This window comes from Schistocerca gregaria, chromosome 4, assembly GCF_023897955.1.
Source record: "Schistocerca gregaria isolate iqSchGreg1 chromosome 4, iqSchGreg1.2, whole genome shotgun sequence".
NCBI classification, from domain to species: domain Eukaryota; kingdom Metazoa; phylum Arthropoda; class Insecta; order Orthoptera; family Acrididae; genus Schistocerca; species Schistocerca gregaria.
The window spans coordinates 728,837,477-728,853,269 of record NC_064923.1 but is presented as its reverse complement, the minus strand read 5'-3'; the positions used below and the strand labels follow the sequence as shown (position 1 = coordinate 728,853,269).

General features: G+C 43.4%; 1 protein-coding gene and 1 pseudogene across 1 annotated transcript in view; one reads left to right on the top strand and one right to left on the bottom strand.

Annotated features, from left to right (window-relative positions):
* The window catches only part of LOC126267888 (atrial natriuretic peptide receptor 3), a 423,241-nt gene that overhangs the window by 308,466 nt on the left and 98,982 nt on the right, over positions 1-15,793 (top strand). The window lies entirely within an intron of this gene.
* On the bottom strand, positions 12,729-12,846 carry LOC126268361 (5S ribosomal RNA; annotated as a pseudogene).

Genomic DNA, 15,793 nt, shown 5'->3' with positions numbered 1-15,793 from the left:
CTATAATCTTAGCAAGGCTTGGGAACCAGCGATTGGTTTAATCAAGAATAAATCGAGCAAACGTGTAGTTGTGACGACTACGGCGGACAGAGTCATCACACCGACGTCATCTCAGACGCCGCCGCAATCTGTTTCCACCGCGTGAGCGTGGCGCGGGGCGCGGATGGCGGAGGGAGTGCGCCGCGGGCGGAGGGTATTTAAATCGAACGCTGCTGCGACCGAAGCCAGTTCCCCCTGAGCAGCCGGCACGTTCACTGGAGCTCAGTCCGTCAGTTCACCTGATGATGGCGACATGTATGATCGCCGAAATATTAAGCCCGTTGGACACTGTAGACCGGCAGTACACCCGTGGATACTTTGATTAGTGATGTACATGTTTCTTTTTGAGGCATCATGGTTCATCTGGCTACTACTAATTTGTATACGAACTGTGAAATGTATGCTATTATGGATGACGAAGTCCGCCATCTTGGGCACTCCTGGCATAGACATCTCCTTCGACACAAAGCGCCGTCCTTGACACAGTGTCCACATGGAATTCCCAGCCACGCGGCCTTTGGACCACGTGCTCCGGCCACCCCTCTCGACCGGCTAACGTTTAGCACCACGTGCTCGCCCTGCCGAGCGGTCCGTGCGGCTGCTGCTTCCTCAGAACTTCCTCAGAATATTTTCAGGCCGCGACGACTCGCCCGTCACCTCACAAATTTATGAAGCTCTTTTTCTTTAAATATTGCACCCACTTTTTTCTGAAATTGTAAGCATTTGTCTTTCGTGGTGCCTGGTTATATTTTTTATTTTTGTTCTTTTTGTCTTTCTTAGAGTGCACGTATACATGTTTCACGTCTCCTCCTAAACCACTGGACTGACATTAAGCAAACTTGCAACAGGTATCTCTTACTGTCTGGAAATAATCGCTGCTGGATAAGTTGCACCGATCAATCAAAGGGGTCGTGGTAGAAGCACAGTGTAGCTCACGACGTGCGGAAACTCTTCCTTTACCCATGCAATACTTGAGAATGAGAGCACTTAGTGACTTGCAACAAACTTTACACATAATTCCAAATTTTTAAGAAACTTACTGTCGCATGAGAGACCCACAAAGTAATAAATGCCAAGAAGTTAATCTCTTACTACTTTTTCGCTGTTCGTCAGTAACATTGCCGAATAAAGCACGATATATAAATTTATTATTCCTTTACTACTAACTGTATCCAGGGCACATTTTTCACACAGAATCACTTATACAACTTAATGTACCAACGGAATTGTATCATTGTACGATGTACGACGCAAAGTTCAAAAGATATGATGTCCTAAGCACGGAGCTGCGTGAAAAATAGCCACATCATGTGTGACGTTTAAATTTATTTCTTCTTGACTACCATATTTATTCGCAACACATTTAGAAGACAATACCCACATATACCAATGGATTTTGCTGCAAAATTATATCATTGAATGACACATATTTCAGGAGATACGACGTCATAAATTTTGAGCTGCGTAATTTAGGGAGAGACAGGTGAAATACATTAAATATCTGAAATACACTTAAAATGTGCGTAAACGGTCAAAGCCACTGGAGAAAAGCTCATTCTAAACCTTTCGAACCATTTCAACGAAATTTGGTACACATGTTTTTTTACGGTGCGGAAGGAAATACTGTGGGGATAACAGCCAACAACCTGCTATAGGGGTGCAAGTTATAAACAGGCGAAGGAAGGGTGTAGGAAGAGAGTGGAAGAAGGAGATGGACTGGGAGACGGGGAGGGGAAAATAGACAGAAGGAGGGGAGAGGAGGATACGAACAAAGAAAAGAAAGAGGAAGGAGTGTACAGAGACAGGAGGACCAAGAGATAGAGAAGGAGCGGCGGGAGAGATGAATGGAAAGAAGGGAGGACTAAATGAACAGAGAATGGAAGAGAAGGAGGCAGTAAAGAGTGGGGTGGAGCAGATGACCAGTGGGGGAGAAGGAGATGGAATTTAAAAAAAAATGGCTCTGAGCACTATGAGACTTAACTGCTGTGGTCATCAGTCCCCTAGAACTTAGAACTACTTAAACCTAACTAACCTAAGGACATCACACACATCCATGCCCGAGGCAGGATTCGAACCTGCGACCGTAGCGGTCACGCGGCTCCAGACTGTAGCGTCTAGAACCGCTCGGCCACTTCGGCCGGCTAGATGGAATTAGGAAGAGGAAATGAATGGAGGGAGAAAGAGCAGATGGACAGTGGAGGGCGGAGAAGATAGACGAAGAGAGAAGGGAACAGCAGATGGACATACAGAGGGGTAGCAGGAGATGGTCAGGGAGAGGGCTAGGAGGAGAGGGAAAGAGAAGGTTCGGAGACGGGTTGGAGGAGGTGGACAGAAAAGGTGTGAACAACAGATGGACAGTGGGAGAGGGGATGAGAGGATGGAGTAACAGAGAATTGGAACATGTACATACTTAGGCAGCGCAAGACATTAGATAAATATATAGCATAGTAGGAATGGATTAGCACCCTGGAGATTGTCAGTTGTGTACATGTGTAGAAGTTTTTCGTGCTACTCATTGGACAATTTTCTACCAGTACCTGTATATTTTATGAAAGAATGAGTCCACTATGTTATGCAAGCTCAAGGCCAATGAATCCAATTAAAAAATCTGTTTGCTTATTTGTTAAACAGTAGTATATACTTGTTCATTCCATACCTCGTATTATGAGTTTCATAATGCCGTACTGTTTGTAGACGTTGCGTATACTTGCTAGTAGTTATGAACTTCATAAAAAATTTTAGTTTCAAACATTCAAAACTTTGTCAATGATTATTTTATACACATAGTAATAATTTTAGTTATCTCATTTTATTATATGAACCATATGTTGACTTAAGATTTTACGTAGCATCTCTGTAAGCAGTTCTGGTATTTTCAGTGAATATATCAGTTTCATTTTAATACACTCTTAATAGGGCAGTTTCTTGTACGTCAGTCTGTCCGGGCTAAATTTTCAAACGATTTTAAACAAAAGTCGGGACGAAATTTTAAACATAGCTCAGAACTAGATGGAGATGCAACATTAACTCTCTTTCTTGTCTGTTTGATCTGGGTTGGCAACGACTGTCCTCCAGGACCGACATGTTGTGCGGGTAGTATCGGAAAGTGGTCCACGCGTTCGCTACGACTTCGGTTTTCGCTCTAGGATTACTCGTTTGAACTTTGTTGTTCAGCCGTCCCGTCTCCGTTGTGCGTTTACCTCTTTCCTGTCCTCTTGCTGACGGCTCGTGGCCCGCCGGCCAGCCTATGCTGGTTCTTTGAGTCGTTTCCGATCCTTGTCAGCTTCCGGTCACAATACTTTCCAGCAACAGGTAATAATATTATTAGGGAGTTGTGCCACAGTGACAGTTTTTTTGACGGTAAAGTGGCGAACGAGAGAAGGAGAAGCAAAAACGACAAGAGAACCTTCAGCAGAAATCGGAAGCTAGTAAATCTGCAAGATCAGCCAAATGGCGTGAGCGGCCTCAAGGAGTTTCCGAAAAGCTGTCGAACTTGCAAATGCCAACAAAGCTCATGTTGAATCGATCGCCAATGACGCTTAACGACGTGCTCAACCAAGAACAAATTTACAGCAGATGAGCATCTCTTTCGCCTGACACACTTCTTCGTGCTCCAAGAAGATCAACTGAGGCCACTGAAACACACACACAAGACTAAAAGGCAGAAAATAAGTATTACAATAAAATAAAATTTTTTGATGTAACGGGTTTTCAAATCAGAATAAAACGTACAAAATATTTTCTTCTAGCCCCATACACTTTCCGAACCTCATACACATGTCTCTGAAAATAAGTGTTTGTGAAAATAGCTATGAAAATAACCGTAAAATTAAAGTAAAAAGGCACTGTGTGCATGAAATAAATAAAGTTAGGACGGTGCAACAGAGTGACCACTTTGCCCAGCGTCCACACTGATAATTCGCCTTGCTCTGCCACGCACGGCAACTTGCCCGCAACTAACTGCTCAAGCAAATACTCCGCATACACATACTGTTCTTAGCAGCTGCGCCATTCGTAGTGTCTCACATTAGTGAACTGACCTCCTAACCTGTTTAGACGTCAGACATACAATACTTTGTGTATTACTCTTTTTCTCTTTAACCATAGAGTACACCAACGACGACGAGTTCGAAGCGGTGATGTCATTCTCGTTTTTAAGGAGGCGCGTCTGTAAGGCGCGCGTAATCACAGCCCATGTCGCTTAAGTCAGTCAGCTGCAGAACTGTGGAACACGTTCTACGTTCGTGGACTGTTGACGAACAAAAGTTTTCATTAATCAACATGAATTCAAGAAATAAAACACTACCGGAATGAAGTTCATTCTGTTCGTTCGTAATGTCGAGTGTGCCGCAGCAAACGGCGCGCAGCCTGTTGCTACGTCCCTTGGCTTCCGGAAGGCGTTAGAAGCAGTTTCGTAGTGTCATTTAGTACACGAGACCGAATTAATAATTTCCTAGCAGATATAATCCAACACGTATTTTCTAAACCGTGCGAAACCGTCAGAAAGAAATTTTACTTCAGTGGTAACCCAAAGGTATGTTATACCGCCGCCAATGTCCGCCCCCGAGAGCTGTGTGGTCAGCGTGACGGATTGCCGTCCTAGGGGCGCGGGCTCGATTCACGGCTGGGTCGGGGATTTTCTCAGCTCAGGGACTGGGTGCTGTGTCGTCTTCATCATCATTTCACCCCCATCCGGCGCGCAGGTCGCCCAATGTGGCGTCGAATGTAATAAGACCTGCACCAAGGCGGCAAGCTCATTTCCACTACTGCCGTCATTATTGACGATATGTTTAAATGAGAATATGTACCCTCTGCCAACCTGCAGAGAATACGCACTTGGAGCTTGGCTTGACAGTTGGCCCCAAATTAAACTAAATGTAGCTTATATGCATGAATATCTGGAAAGACTTATTGCAGTATTGACTTCCGGAAGGCGTCCGATACAGTTCCGCACTGTCGCCTGATAAACAAAGTAAGAGCCTACGGAATATCGGATCAGCTGTGTGGCTGGATTGAACAGTTTTTAGCAAACGGAACACAGCATGTTGTTCTCAATGGAGAGACGTCTACAGACGTTGAAGTAACCTCTGGTGTGCCACAGGGGAGTGTTATAGGACCATTGCTTTTCACAATATATATAAAGGACTTAATAGATAGTGTCGGGGTTTCCATTCGGCTTTTCGCGGGTGATGCTGTGGTATACAGAGAAGTTGCAGCATTAGGGGACTGTAGCGGGGTGCAGGAGGATCTGCGGCGGATAGGCACTTGATGCAGGGAGTGGCAAGTGACCCTTAACATAAACAAATGTAATGTATTGTGAATGCATAGAAAGAAGGATTCCTTATTGTATGATTATATGATAGCGGAACAAACACTGGTAGCAGTTACTTCCGTAAAATATTTGGGAGTATGCGTACGGAACGATTTGAAATGGAATGATCATATAAAATTAATTGTTGGTAAGGCGGGTACCAGGTTGAGATTCATAGGGAGAGTCCTTAGAAAATGTAGTCCATTAACAAAGGAGGTGGCTTACAAAACACTCGTTCGGCCTATGCTTGAGTATCGCTCATCTGTGTGGGATCCGTACCAGATCGGGTTGACGGAGGAGACAGAGAAGATCCAAAGAAGAGCGGCGCGTTTCGTCACAGGGTTATTTGGTAAACGTGATAGCGTTACGGAGATGTTTAGCAAACTCAGGTGGCAGACTCTGCAAGACAGGCGCCCTGCATCGCGGTGTAGCTTGCTGTCCAGGTTTCGAGAGGCTGCGTTTCTTAATGTGATATCGAATATATTGCTTCCCCCTACTTATACCTGCCGAGGAGATCACGAATGTAAAATTAGAGAGATTCGAGCGTGCACGGAGGCTTTCCGGCAGTCGTTGTTCCCGCGAATCATACGAGAGTGCAACAGAAAAGGGAGGTAATGACAGTGGCACGTAAAGTGCCCTCCGCCACACATCGTTGGGTGGCTTGCGGAGTATAAATGTAGATGTAGATTTAGACAACAAGTCACAAGAACCAGTGTCAACCGTAAAACATCGAGCAGGAAGACTTAAGGTGGAATGGGCCATAAACCGAGTTGTGGCGAAAGCAAACGCTAGGTGAGATTCATTCAAAAAACCTAAGGACTTGTGTCAGCGACAGAAGCATATTTTGAAGCACTCGTTCGAGCGATTATTGATTGCTGCTAATCGGTGTGGAATCGTTACCGAGCAAGTTTAGTGGAGGAGACAGGGATGGTCGTATAAAGAGCGGCACGTTCGTCACGGGTAACCTCAGTGGGCACGAGAGCTCTGCTCGCATACTCTTCTAGATACAGTGGCGATACCAGAAGGTAGCAGATGTGTATCACTGAGAGATTTACTGTTAAAAGCAGAAGAGGAATCCGTTAGAAGACGACTCAAACCATATATTACTCCCTCCCATATAAATACCGCAAAGTGCCTACAGAAGCAAGATCCGAGAAGCTAGAGCTCATACATACGCTTATCGACTGCCATTCTTCCCACATACGATTTGCGACTGGAAAACCCAACTGGGAAAGTGATAGTGGTAGCCTACTCGCCTCAGACCGTAAGATGGCTTCCGATAAGTAACTGAGATATAGAATATGTCACAGACGTTTTAAGCTTCAGATTAACACGTATCTTCGAAAATCACTGGTTTGATAATATAACGACCGAAACTTCGTATATTTATTTCAGACAGCACAGGGTATCCCAGAAGTGTAGCAAGATACTACGTGGAGATCTAGAGCATGTCTTGAGGGACAAACCGAGGATAGGAACCCGTTCCCGGAAACGTCATCCAATGAAAAGACAACTCGTCCAAATTATGGGAGCTAGCACCTGCCACTATGCTGCCTTAAGGCAGTAAACATGACTCTGTACGCTGACGGACCGTACGCGGAACGTCTTGCTATGTTGTTTGTTACTGAGTGATCACGACTGCTTGCCATGATCGTCAGTGGTGAAGATGGAGGTAGCTGCTGTTCTGATGGGCCTTGTCTGTTACGAGAGAAATGCCCTGTTTCCTTGGCAGACGCCTGTTCTGGACACGTATCTTCATCCGCAATTCTTTTCCTCCTGTATACCGAAAAACAATGGAGATTTTGGAGGGTTCCAGATGAAAAGAAAACGCAGATGGGAATTCAGTCCAAAACAGTCATCCACTAAGGCAACAGAGATCGCTTTAATAGGAGCCAAGGCTAGCAGCAGCTAGCTCCATCGTTTCCATTGGCGATGGTGGCTATCAGTCGCTACCACTGAATAACCAACAACATTGCAAACATTTTCACCTACGGTCCGCCAGCGTACAAAGTCACATTTACTGCCGGAGGTGTGACCTAGTGACCGGTGCTGGCACCTATAGCTTCGACGCATGGTAGCGCCATTCGACGACGTTCCTGGGCACGGTGGACACGGTTTCATATCCTCGATTTGCACTTCAGAACACCCTCGCTACATCCCTTCGAAGTTCGTCGCAACATTTCTGGGACACCCTGTGCACCGTTATCGGTCACGGCTTGACTTGCAAGAGGAGTGATGGACTATTTATCTTTTATAGTAGGTTGAGTGTTATGTTATACTGGGATCCACACCTGGACACTAGTTGTTTGTAAGCAGTTCTCTGCAAAATCGAATCATCTGTATAAGTTTTCCAAACAGACTCAAGTTTTAATTACTTCCAAACTTCAAGGTGCTCTGGTTTCGACGACAAATCCAACATGCAGTGATGACTTCCTGCAATTGATCGGTCCAGCATACACAATGCCATGAACAAAGGATATCCGCCTTTATGACGAGATTCCGCTGCAATTTGAATTTATCTCAGTGTGGTTAGGACTGGATAGATTTTAAAGCAAAAACCTTTACCACATGTTAGACTGATTATGTAGTATACTGCAGTATCAGAAGCCATGAAAAGTATTCATACACTAGGCGACAGTTAATTTCACTACTAACCATTAAAATCGCTACACCACGAAGATGACGTGCTACAGACGCGAAATTTAACCGACAGGAAGAAGATGCTGTGATATGCAAATGAATAGCTTTTCAGAGCATTCTCACAAGGTTGGCGCCGGTGGCGACACCTGCAACGTGCTGACATGAGGAAAGTTTCCAAGCGATTTCTCATACAAAAAAACAGTTGAAGGGCGTTGCCTGGTGAAACGTCGTTGTGATGCCTCGTGTAAGGAGGAGAAATGCGTACCATCACGTTTCCGACTTTGATCAAGGTCGGATTATAGCCTATCGCGATTGCGGTTTATCGTATCGCGACATTGCTGCTCGCGTTGGTCGAGATCCACTGACTGTTAGCAGAATGTGGAATCGGTGGGTTCAGGAGGGTAATACGGAACGCCGGGCTGGATGCCAACGGCCTCGTATCACTAGCACTCGAGATGACAGGCATCTTATCAGCATGGCTGTAACGGATCGTGCAGCCACTTCTCGATCCCTGAGTCAACAGATGGCGACGTTCGCAAGACAACAACTATCTGCACGAACAGTTCGACAACGTTTGGAGTAGCATGAACTATCAGCTCAGAGACCATGGCTGCGGTACCTTTGACGCTGCATCACAGACAGGAACGCGATGGTGTACTCAACGACGAACCTTGGTGCACGAATGGCAAAACGTCATTTTTTCGGATGAATTCAGGGTGTGTTTACAGCATCATGATGGTCGCATCCGTCTTTGGTGACATCGCGGTGAACGCACATTGGAAGCGTGTATTCGTCATCAAAAATGGTTCAAATGGCTCTGAGCACTACGGGACTCAACTGCTGTGGTCATCAGTCCCCTAGAACTTAGAACTACTTAAACCTAACTAACCTAAGGACATCACGCACATCCATGCCCGAAGCAGGATTCGAACCTGCGGCCGTAGCAGTCGCACGGTTCCGGACTGCGCGCCTAGAACCGCGAGACCACCGCGGCTGGCTATTCGTCATCGCCACACTGGCTTATCACACGGCGTGATGGTATGGAGTGCCATTGGTTACATGTCTCGGTCACCGCTTGTTCGCACTGACGGCACTTTGAACAGTGGACGTTAAATTTCAGATGTGTTACGACCCGTGGCTGTAGCCTTTATTCGATCCCTGCGAAAGCCTACATTTCAGCAGGATAATACACGACCGCATGTTGCATGTTCTGTACGGTCCTTTCTGAATACAGAAAATGCTAGACTGCTGTCCTGGCCAGCATATTCTACAGATATCTCACCAATTAAAAACGTCTGGTCAATTGTGGCCGAGCAACTGCCTCGTCACAATACGCCAGTCACTACTCTTGATGAACTGTGGTATCGTGCTGAAGCTGCATGGGCAGCTGTACCTGTACACGCCATCAAAGCTCTGTTTGACTCAAAGCCCAGACGTATCAAGGCCGTTTTACGGCCAGAGGTGGTTGTTCTGGGTACTGATTTCTCAGGATCTATGCAATCAAAATGCGTGAAAATGTAATGTTCTAGTATAATATATTTATCTAATGAATACCCGTGTATCATCTGCATTTCTTCTTAGTGTAGCAATTTTTATGGCCAGTAGTGTATGTTTGGTTCAATCAGATGCTGCGCTGCATATAAAATGAAAATTTCTATTTGAAACGTACTGCCATACCTCTAATCTATATAAGGGTTCGTTTGTAATGATGCAGTACAGCTATATCTTGGCACTGTTGACAGCCTGCACTACAGGAGCTAATGAGCAAGACAAGAGAAGGCTGAGGACGTTGTAGTCAAAGGCTAACTAATGGAACATGTTTGATATTGTTATAAGCTGAAAACCGCCAATCTTCTTCTAAGTTACGTCTAAGCCTAAGGAACGATGCAGATCTACACTTTAGCGCTAGAAGCGAGCTTTATACAGGGTGGTCAGAAACAGTCTGAAGAGCTTGAAAGGGTGTTTCAAGGTAGGTTGTGCTTAGAAAAAAGACTGTTAAAAAACTTCGATACGTTGCGCCGTGTCCGTGTTGATTAGCGATGATGTTGTTCGATCAGTCCGTTGCGCGCCTAAATTCAAGCGGCTCGCCCTCTACAGTTAATGTCAGTTGTTCTCATAACATAGATGACAGCGCACTAGAGTGCTCCGCCTTTGGCTCGGGTTCGATCATTATTTCCGTCACGTGTCAAATTTTTGTATCGGTCTGTTGTTCGGTTTTAGTGAACGAACGAAGAACACGTTTGGAGACACCGTCTCTGAGGCAGCTTGAATTTGCGCGCGCAACTGTCTGATACAGTAGCTTCGATGTTACTTAGAAAAGGGTCAACATATCTCATTTTTTCTGAACAATTATTTTCAACATAACCTCCCCAGAACACCTTAACTAGTTTTACAGACTGCTTCTGAACACACTGTATAATTGCAACTTTTACCATATAAAACTACAGAGATAAATGTGTGACCGATTCTGTGACTGCTTACCCCCAGTACGGCAGCGCAGATTTGAATTCAGAGCAGGCGTCAGCGATTACTACCGTTACAAATCAGAATATTAATACAAAGTGAAATATTAATCATTTTCTATAGTATATGGAACATGAGGTACATCGTCGCATCATTAGAACATCGTGCACCTTTCATCGAAAGGAGCACTCAGTTGTGTTGGCATCCGAAACCGAACTTTACCGAGATAGAATTCTGACGAACGAAATCAATAACTGAAGCTAATTGCTGGAAACTCAAGTACCGAAAGAATCTGCCACTAATTGCCTCGCCATTTCGTGTCAATTACAGGACTGTAAGCCGCGGACTTCGAGCTCCAGGCGTTTCTCCCCTTTTCCATTTCCCCTTTCGCGAGCGACGAAAACTGCTACGTCGGAGGAAGTTCTGACAGTCTGCCGACGGCGGAGCGCCAAAATCGGCGGACGACGAGGAAGAACATTGAGCGACCTGCCATCATCTAAGTTTCTTCACAGTAAAATTGAAACTCTAGCGCACTAATTTATCTTACATGTTCGAGAAGTGAATATCTCAGCATGTGCTGCACTGCCTTCAAGATAGATCTAGTCACAAAATGGTATTCCTTGAACGGATCAAATCGGGTGTGATGGTGCAATATCGCACAACATTTGAACTAAATAACTGCTTCCTGTCTTCGTATGATTGCTATTTATGGGAACTCGTGCCCTAACGGGAACGGAAAGGGAACGGAAAAAAAAAATTCTTAAAGACATAAAAAAAATCACCTTGTACTATAAGCTAATATACCCTACTTGAAAATTACTTACAACTGTATATTTTGCGCTTTTTACACTTTTTCAAATATATGCTTGCGTATTTCCTGTCTTGCCCACCCACGAGAAAGAATGAGATGTAATTTCGTCTGAAATTATTGTATAAATATTGAAATTACTGCATAAACGTTGAAATTGTTAGAAATATCGTCTTAACATTAAGACAAAGTTTTTTAACGAACAATTAGATTGTGGAATAAGGAATCTTAAAACATCTTTACTAAGAATAAGAGAATATTTTAATGTGATTTTGAAATGTGTATAGTTACTTTAATGCTTAATAACCATGAAACTAGTAACTGCAACTCGTTATGACAGTATTCAAATACCACAATTTCTTCTTCACCCTCACAATCTGCGCCAACATATCAATTTGTGGCCACTTGAAATACTTCTGGCATGCGACCCAGCTGTTACTCTAAATGCAGCAGTAAACCACATAGTGAAGATATTTAGCTTCATTTCCCTATGACTGGCCCTGCTTCATCACCTTCTTCCTTTTATTCTTCTTAAGGCTTTTCATCTCATCTCTCTTTCTTTTTATAGGTAGATTGTTTTTTAGTTTTTTAGCTAGCTCTCTTGCGACAAATAAAACGTAAAGGGATCGTCATGAAAACATCTTTTGTAGATAACAATAAGTCGTTGTGGCCATGACAAGCAGTGCAGGGAACAATCATGTTATGTAGTTTTTTGGAGTGCTCCAGATATAAGGAAACATTTTAGCATAAACAGAGTATTCACTGAAATTTAAATGTTACCCTGGTGCTCTCCGTACTACGAACATTTCACATACGGACCGTTGGAATCTGTGATAATGATCATGGCTATTGCAAGAGTGTGAAATGTGAAGTGCGAGATGTGATCCATGTTGGTGTCTGTGAGTACCACCTTATGAAAGTGGGCGCCGTAAGAGTGAGATAAACTGACATTTAAGAATGGGCGCAGATACGTTTGTAACACTGAAATGAGGGCACGATTCTCTGCCATTACAAATGGCAACTTTTTAGATGACGTTTTGCTGACACAGTCTCTGCACGAAGAAAGGGTTTGAGAATGCTTCACTTGTTTCATCACATTAAATTCTAGTAAAAGTTCCTAGTAAGCGCTGCGGTACACTTTATTTTAGTGTAAATTACTAATAAAAATTGATTACTTATGGCTTAACTTATTTGTCTGAGTTTTTATCGTCTAGGGAAACAGTCACCGAATTCAGTGCAGACGGAGGTGAGAAAATTATTCAGGTGTCAGTTAAAGCAGCACTCCGTCTTCAGGCCACAAGTGGCCCATCGGGACCATCCGACCGCCGTGTCGTCCTCAGCTGAGGATGCGAATAGGAGGGGCGTGTGGTCAGCACACCGCTCTCCCGGTCGTTATGGTGGTTTTCTTTGACCGGAGCCGCTACTATTCGGTCGTTGGCATCACGAGGCTGAGTGCACCTCGAAAAATGGCGACAGCACATGGCTGCCCGGATGGTCACCCACCCTAGTAAAGGCCACGCCCGACAGCGCTTAACTTTCGTGATCGGACGGGAACCGGTGTATCCACTGTGGCAAGGACGTTGCCAGGTGTCAGTTACATTAAAAAAACATTGAACCTCAGCTGACACTCCGTTTTTTTTATGGACAGATCTTCGTTGTACAACTAAACACCATTTACTCTAAGGATATTTGAGCACGCTTCCACAGTCACATTTGGTTTAAGCAAACGGATTAAATACAAATCTCGACAAAAGGGCATAAAGAATACCACGTCACATATTCGAGCGCAAAGAATACCTGAAAACTCTCATCCATCTAAAGAAGTCGTAAGTTAAAGGAACCACAATCCACCACTACCAGTAAGACTGCCGTAGATCGATAGTTACCAATCCATGCAGATATATCACAACTTCCTACGAGAAGTCATTAACTGGGCAATGAGACGGTATATGTCTAAGTGGTAAAAGCAAGAAATAGCTGAAGGTATGGTATAAATGGAGTGTATCTGAGTTTCTTTTTATTGTTAGAAATACCTTTAGATTACGAAAGGTTACTTAGTTTGTAAGCAATTCTTTTGAATATAACCTCCCAAAGAGTCTACAGATGCCCTAACGAACTGCAGGGGTCTGCCGGCGACCAGCTGTTTTGCCACCATTTTTCAGCATTTATGTTGTCTCAGAATGGCGGTACTTACGGCATACGAGTGATTAAATGTGAAAAAAATATAATCGTTTTTTGTTTAAATGTTGAAGAGAGAGTTGCGGACGGAAAAGAGAGGCAAGATAATCCTTAGATTCTAGGACAGACTTGGATGTAATATGATCTTATTAGCTGAGCAGGTGATGAATTTTAACACAAAAATCATACAAAGGCTCCGATAAGGATTCTGAACACTTGAAAACTGTTTGGAGGGCAAGGACAGAGATTAGTGAATCGCTGAATTTCACTGTCTCAGCAGCACTAAGCGAGATGAGGGGCATCCGTGCCAAGTCTGCGGGATCTACAACCTAATATTGATGGGAAATCCACGTGGGGCTTACGATCTGGGGGTGTTCTAATAGATCAGTTTGACATACTCGTATGTTTCTGCCTGTAACGACCTGGGGATCCCTTATAAAGCACTAACTATATGCTATTTTCCCAATAACGCTACAGAAGTCGATCAACGTATAATAGCTGCTCATTAACCAGCTAGTCGTCTCCAGTTAACAGCTAATTAATTTTTTCAGGTCGTATCAAACATCGAAATTTTGTACTCGCCGCGTCTAATAATAGCGAGTGTTCTAAACATGAGCAGTGTATGTAGCAACTTGATAATGTATTGCATTTATTATACAGGTATAAGACGAATGATTAAATTGATTTTTCTGCACAACTGATGTAAATAAAGAGAGCGCGGAGCAGAAATACGTCATATACATTACGAATTTTTAAGCGTAAAATACCAACGAAGTATCGTCTCTACCTTTGACATAAACAGAGGTATTGATGGCGCGTTTCGTGCTATGTTTTGTCACTACGTATATGAATAGCGTTGGGAAACCAGCCACTGAGGCAACTACCCTCAGCCATCTATGGTGAGTGTTTGTGGAAGAGCTGTCATTGAAAATCTAACTTAATGCAAAGATAACGCGCTGACTTTTAATGACTCCCGTCTTTCGTACGAGCACATTTTGCAGCCGAAATATCGAGGTGGAGGCAGAGAGTCGATGCCTCCGTTCATTCTGTCTTCCATTTTGATCGTAAGCTCCAACATGCCTGTATCGCAATACTGACAATGCGTAATCAGTTTCGTATTCCTTTTAATTATAGCAATGAATATCGAATAACGAATGTTTTTTTTTCTTTTATTCTGTTTAAATGTGTTTTTCTTCAGCTTTACTAACGATCCTTGTATTTGCAGCATTTTATAATGTCTTCCAATCGTAATCATGCCTCATCTTTGTGGTTGCTTTTTCGAATGTGTTCAACATTATTTAGGCTCTCTTTCTTTTATTCCTTTCTCTCACTTTTCTGATAATAGACACGACAGTTTCCGCACTGGTAACCATTTTCATCTGATCATGAACATCAGAGCGAGGTGTCGCGATGGTTCACAAGCTAATATCCTGTTTGAGAGGACCTAGGTTCAAATCTCCGTTTGAGCAACTAGCCTCTTAAATTACTTCATATGGATTGCTGGACGATTCCGTAATGCAGTTAGGAGAGTTCCTTGACCCTTGTATCTCCCTTAACGACATTGATTTAATCAATATTTTTAATTCCTCCTTCATGTCCGAAATTAAGCACTTTGACGACGTGATGATTAATGATTATTCACGCACTCTTCAAGACATTCGTTGTTTTTGAGCTAGAAACTATTGAGGTTTATTGAACAATTTAGATAAGATTGTAAAAGTGAATTTGTCAGCCTTACTTATCAGTATGTTAATAATTGTCGTTTGTTTGAGAAGAATATTACTTTATTTGTAAGGCGTGAGTTGTAATCTTTATTATATAAAAGGTGAGGAGGCAGTCTGATAATAATGCAAGTATAAGCTTTCGCACAAATTCATCTCTCTCTATAGTAACAAAATAAAACGTCATGAACATCAGCAGCGTACGAGCACAATATGTTTACGCCCTAAACATATGAATCATTCAACAGACAATTCAGCACACACTTACCTCTTTCCCGCCTGGTAGGACATCAACGTGCCGTCCACTTTCAACAGTCGTAAAACTTCATGGAGATGGTTTAATGTCCTAGCATCCTCCGGAACACCCGTCTACCTCTAGTGTAATACAGGAAAGTCTTTGGCTGTGATAGGTCAGTCAGTATCTCTGCTCACAGAGACAGAAAAAATCAGGCTGTGGTAGGCTCCTTTGTTCGTTTCGTCAAAAAGAGTTTACGGACCCTGCTGACGTAAAAGGAAATAATTGTGAGCATTTTGATGTTTATGATCTAGTTTCGTACTGGTTTACTTATTCTAAACTTGTAACGTTCCCTTACAAAAATTATAAATGACTGTGCTGATACCGCTCTTACGTTA